This window comes from Haematobia irritans, chromosome 1 (genome assembly GCF_050003625.1).
Source record: "Haematobia irritans isolate KBUSLIRL chromosome 1, ASM5000362v1, whole genome shotgun sequence".
In the NCBI taxonomy this organism is placed as follows: domain Eukaryota; kingdom Metazoa; phylum Arthropoda; class Insecta; order Diptera; family Muscidae; genus Haematobia; species Haematobia irritans.
In genome coordinates this window covers 86,292,930-86,299,628 of record NC_134397.1, presented here as the reverse complement: position 1 = coordinate 86,299,628, position 6,699 = coordinate 86,292,930, and positions in this window count along the sequence as shown.

Sequence of the window (6,699 nt, the reverse complement as noted above, 5' to 3'; positions counted from 1 at the left end):
TAAAATCAGCGAGGTAGAGATTTAATCGATCGCAAATGTCATCAACAATGGGCCTGGATGCCATGATTGTGCAAGCGTCCGCATAAGACACAATCTCGACGCCGTCAGGAGAGGGTGGAGTCGAGGACAGGTAGAGGTTAAACAGTGCCGGAGATATCACCCCGCCCTTGGGAACTCCCTGTTTAACTCTACGGGGTTTTGACTTCTTGTCCCTGAATTCCAGGTACGACTGGCGTCCACACATATAATTCAGAAACCAACCCTTCGTTCCTGCCGGTAGGGACGTGTTCTCGATATCCTCGAATAATGTGGCATGGTTGACTGTATCGAACACTTTCGATAGGTCACGTGCCACGAGGACCGTCCTATGACACGGCTTGGGCTGATTAAGTCCCCTATTGATATGTGTCGAAATGGCATGTAAGGCTGTCGTCGTACTGTGTACCTTTCGGAATCCATGTTGATGGTGGGCAGCTGGAAAATTCTCCACAAGGCTGGGGAGGAGTAGTGCCTCAAGTGTCTTGGCTACTGGCGAGTGAAGGGATATCGGTCTGTACGATTCACCTTTACTCGAATCTTTGCCTGGCTTCAGTAGTGGAATCACTCTTCCCATCTACCAGACATCGGGTATAATGAGTGATTCCAAGGACAAATTGAGGAGTCTGGGCAGGTACTCAACTCCCAGTATTCCCAGATGCTTCAGCATTAGCATTGAAATTCCGTCGGGGCCCAGCGCCTTAGATGGTTTCGCGCTGTTGACATTGGTAACTTCGGCTGCGGTAAATTGTGGTTTGTCGTCGACTCGGAGACCACGTATGCGAAGAGTGGCTCTCCTTTTCGCTCTATCACTCTCGGGATGCTCGACAAACTGTCGGTTGAAGTATTTGGCGCATCTCTTCGGATCAGTCACAGTCACGTCGCCAAAGGTGACTGAAATCCCATCATCCCTTGTAGCGGGGTTCGAGAGGGCTCTCACTGTTGACCACCAGTTCCTGTGCCTAAGTTACATTGCTTCAGGTGCTCTAACCAAGTGTTCCACTTGTGCCCGTCGACTATCTTACTAATCTCTAGATTTAGTTCTCTGATTCTAGGATCAGCAGGGTTAGCACGACGGCGTTCATCACGCTTGTCTGCGAGTCCCGCCTCTTCGGCTGGGAAGTTGGGCCTCACTTGGGCAATTCGACCAGCGGGCGGCTGCTGCGTTGATGATGTCCCGGAATGCCCTCTGAGCAACATGAACATGAGAGGGGGGCGGGAGCTCACTGAAGCGGCGATCGGTGTATTCTCTGAAGCCTTCCCAGTTGGCTTTCTTTTGATTGATAAACGTCCGGCGTTCAGAGGTTATGAAATCGGAGTGTCGGTTAATGGTGAGAATTATGGGGAGATGGTCCGATCCCAATGAAATGAGGAGTTGCCAGGAAACGTCATTTATCAGACCAGGCGACGCTAAAGATAAATCTGACGAACTGCTGCAGTCACCCATAATTCTCGTGGGGGCCTCTTCGTTCACCGTGCAAAAAGTGGAATCATCTATCTGCTCTGCCAAAGCTATGCCTCTCTAGTCATTACCTAGGAGTGAATGGCAAAGTTCATGGAGGGCATTAAAGTCTCCTAGAACCAATCGGTTATGCCCGCACAATAGCCACTCAATGTTTGGGCAATAACCCTGAGCACAGCTACCAACCGGCGGTATATACACATTGTATAGCTCTATCTCGGCAGGCCCAGACTTGACTGCTACCCCCATACATTCCATATACGGGTCACTAGTGTCTGGCACAAGCGGGATAGGTATATACTGCACGGAACGGTGTGTTATGAAAGCCAGGCCACCACCTCCACTTCTTGTGCGATCCTTTTGCGGCACATTGTATCCATCACAATGGCGTAGGCTGCAGGTGGAATTCAGCTTAGTCTCCTGGATCGCCGCGACCCTTATCATTTTCCAATTCATAAAGTCCACGATTTCGCTAATCTTACCTCGGAGCCCGTTGCAATTAAATTGCAAAAATGATGCACTATCCGGAACTGGAACAACAATATTGGGTGTAAGATGCTCCGGCGGAGAATAGTTTAGTTGTTTAGTTCTCCTCTATCCCGGCTCGGACCAAAAGCAAACGGAGAAGGTTCCCCGGGATGTACCTCCTCCAACACAAAAAGACGGACGAAACAACACGTACACTGATGTGGCAGCTGCTGGCCGATGAGTCGGACCCATCGGGTCAATCCGGTGGGTGGAAAGTTTCGTTTACTCTAATAATTTTTTGCGTACGTTAGTTAAGTGAACTAAAAACTGGAAAAAATTATACACAAATTAAGCATTAAACTTCGTATGTAACTGAAATATTCTTGCAGTTTTGAACTCCAATTTTTTCCTTCAAACTACAAAATTATATAACAAGTGAAAAAAATTATTTATGTCTAATACATTTTCTCGAATTTGTCGTAAATATTTACTTATTATTGTGATATCGGCGTGATGCTAGCGATTGTAATACTGTTTAGTTAAACTGTCGATCTGAACGGACGTGTTTTTTATAGCGGATTATTTCATCGTAATAATTACTTATTAGAATTTCAATTGTGGTGGTAAATTAAGCCACAATGCAGCTAAATTAAAAGTCATCCATTGGGTTACTAACTTCAGGGCCCAGTGGACGGGTATCGACTGAATTTATAAATTTGGACAATGACCAAGAGTTAGGCCCAAGTAGGGGTCGACAGGTTCCGATATTTTGGCAAGTCGGAAAGGAGGTAATCCATCAAGAAAGAGATTTAAGAAACGCAGAAATGCCTTGCTTATCCTAAAGAAATTAGGATCAGTCGACCCAAGCACGTTGTCGACTAAGCAAAGCAATTCCTTAAAATGGGAAAAGGAGGTAATGTCTGGCGTCTACTCACAGGTGCTGGAAAAGTTTCCCGGCCCAGATCCTCGACACCAAGAGGCTGGTTGGTATCAAGGACGAGCTAGTCGCATTTGAGGACCAGAAGTCTATAGAAGGAGCTGCTCCAGAGTTAATCGAAAATAAAGACATAACGGCTAGACCTAGAGCACTTGCATGAATTCATGCAAACCCTCCCGACCCTCTATTGAAACAATACAATCCAGATCTTCCAACAGCTGATTGGAAGGTTGGGCGTTTGGATAAAGGGCATGGACCAAGGCGGCATGCAGTGTTTATATTGAACACTCAGTGTTTGCCACATCTAGTAAAGTGTCAAGGCCGTGTATGTTATGGCTTCCATTACATCCAAATGAAAGTATATAAATACGATCAGCTAAAGGATTTCAAAATGGACAAGCCCCTGTCTGAATCAGAAATAAGCAGATCTTCTTGCGAAGTCGAGAGAGATACCAAAGATGCAGACATGGATAGACACCGTATGCGGGAGGAGGTTTCTACAGCCTCAAAACTCGCCAAAGCTGAACCGATGGCTATTGCGAGAGTCACCGAGATCTGTGAAGAGAACACTCTTGACGACTCGATTGAAACGGCAGATGTGACCGTTGTTGAAAATCTCGATGGTTCTACCCCAGCAAAAAATGGAGCACTATTTCAGCAGGATTGTAAGGGAGAGAGGTAGTACCAACTGCTAACAAAACAACAGAATCACCGCTGATTTCTGTGGGTGATGTCCCGATTTAGAGCAGCTTCTACATAGCGCTGATATAATTGCTCATTTTAATATAAATATTGCTCATAAGGGATATATAATCTTGAGTATAGCATTTTTGGCGTGAAGGGAAACAGCACTACCTTTCATGCATCTATACTGCATGAATTGGTTGCAATAACGTAAACGAATGATCATAAACCAGTTTGACTATTCGTTTACGTTATTGCCACCGATTCATGCAGTGTGGATGCACTGCCTAATTTATTGTATACCAAAAAGCTCAACTAAATTCTTACTGCTGAAGTTTATTTTGCTGGGACGAATCCTCCAGATAAATCTTCACTATTGTAAGGCTGCTTGTGCTGCCTTAAAAGTTCTCCTGATGAAAGGGGACATACGAGGGCGGTTCGGAAACTTCTTAGCCTATCAATGAAAGAGAATAGTTAGTTTTTCAAAAATATTTTTATTTTTCAATATAATCTCCTGAAACTTTAATACTTTTAGTTCAACGCTTTTCTAGCAATTCTATCCCTTGATTAAAATAGTTTTCCTCATGGTCTTCAAAATAGTGGTTTACAACTGTAATTGCATTTTCATTTGTGGTAAAACGCTTGCCAGCGAGGAATTTTTTTAGATTTGGGAACAAGTAAAAGTCACTGGGAGCTAAATCAGGAGAATAAAGTGGGTGGTCAAGCAACTCGTACTTTAATCGTTGATTTTAGCCATTGTTAAAAAACTTTTGTGCGCTGGTGCGTTGTCTTGATGAAAAATTATTTGTTGGTGTTGTAAGCCAGGACGTTTTTCTCGAATTTGTACATTTAATTGATGCAAAAGGTTGCAATAGTACTCTGAATTTATTGTTTTACCCTTTTGCAGATAGTCAATCAATAAAATACCTTAGAAGTCCCAAAAAACCGTTGCCATAACCTTACTAGCCGATTGAATTGTTTTTTCCTTCTTTGGGGGACTTCCTCCAGCTTCAGTCTATTGTTTGGATTGTTCTTTTGTCTCTGGAGTATAGTGGTGGATCCATGTCTCATCAACAGTTATGAAACGACGCTTAAAATCCATTTTACTTAGCTTAAAACGATCAAAACAAGCTTGAGAAATGTTCATTCTTATGCGTTTTTGATCGACTGTTAACAAATGCGGCACCCATCTTGCAAAAAGCTTTTTCATCTGTAGTTCTTCATGCAAAATTAAATGGACTCAATCATTCGAGATGTCCATGATATTAGCAATTTCACGCACTTTTATTCGTCGATCATTTAATACCATATCATGCACTTTGGGTACAATTTCTGTTGTTTCTGTTTTTGGACGTCCACTACGTGGTTCATCTTCAGTGCTTGTACGACCACGTTTAAATTCAGCAACCTAATTTTTTACTGTTGGATATGAAGGAGCACTTTCACCTAACACATTCACCGTATCATTATGAATTTCTTGTCCCGATAAACCCTTTTTATGTAAATATTTGATGACAGCACGCGTTTCTAATTTTTCCATTGTAAACAAATTTCGGATGCGTCTTTTTTGAACACCTGTTTCTATATGAAGGAGTTGCCAGATCGAAACAAAATTTAACATGTGTTCATAACAGAGATAGAAGTTTCCAAAACACTTAACTTTTTTCTGTTTATATTGCGCTTTTTGTGCTAGGCTAAGAAGTTTCCGAACTGCTCTCGTAGATATAGTTCTTATTCAAGAATCATATTTTTATAGAAACAAAATATGTGAATTAAGTACTCCGGGGTTCAAACTATTGCAGTATACTGGTAAAGATGTAAGTCGAGCCTGTATAATTGCTAAAAATTAGCCCAACTTATTTCTGCTTCTTTTAATGTGCAATACTATCGTTGCGATAGTAATAGCCAGATGGAAATATTGGGTATCTTCGTTCTACATGGGAAATGATAGGGAGATGCCTCCATGTGCCGTCAAGACCTTAGTTGAGGAGTCATTGAAAACAAAGACAAAACTCATGGGATGCGATGCAAATGCACATCATAGTATATGGGGAAGTGGTGACATTAATACAGAGGAGAGTCACTCCTACAGTTTATTTTTCGTACTAACCTGGTAGTTTGCAATAAGGGAGATGCACCAACCTTCGTCACTAAAAATAGGCATGAGGTTTCGGACGTCACATATGACTCTCCGGAATATATGTGGCAAGTTTTGAGGGAACATAGCTTCTCAGATCATCGTTACATCAGTTTCAAATTGGCTGCTCGTACTCCAAAGACCATACCGCCATGGTGGTCTACGGAGTTAAGTGATATGAGGAAATCCGGCAGGAAGCTCTTTAACAAAGTTCACAAGAGCTCGGGAGGATTGGGACACTTACAAGAAGAAACTGAGAGGATATAAACGAGAACTGAGAAGGGCTCATCATAACTCTTGGGACGATTACTGTAGCAGTATTGAGAATACGTCCGAGGCTTCCAGGCTACGGAAGATACTAGCATCCACAAACTCCGTTCCAGGTTACAATAAAACATCGGAGGGCAATTGGACAACGTCCAGTGAGGAGACGTTGGAGGTTCTTTTGGACACACATTTTCCCGGAAATCAGACGGTTGAACGATGTTCTGGCGGTGCAACAGAGACTCAGCGGTCATTTCCTGTCGAGGAAATTATATCGGAATCTAGAATAAAATGGACTTTTAATACTTTTGGACTACTCAAATCACGCGGACTGGATGGAATTACTCCGGCGGAGTTACAAGCAGTGACTGACAGAGTTATCCCTTCGTTGACGGTGATATATAAAGGATGTATAAACTTGGCTTATGATCCAGAAAAGTGGAGGGAAACAAAAGTCGCTTTCATACATAACGCGGAAAAGGCGAAGGATTTCCGACCAATCAGCTTATCCTCATACCTGCTTACGACTCTGGAGAGCATGATATTTATATTTATTTATAGATATTTATCTTAGAACTAGCGTCGATCTCGAAACGACAGAATGTATACACGAAAGGCATGTCTACTAAGACCGCATTGCATGAACTAGTCAGCTTTATTGAAAGCTCACTGTCTGTTAATGAATACACAATCGTAGCGTTTCTAGACATC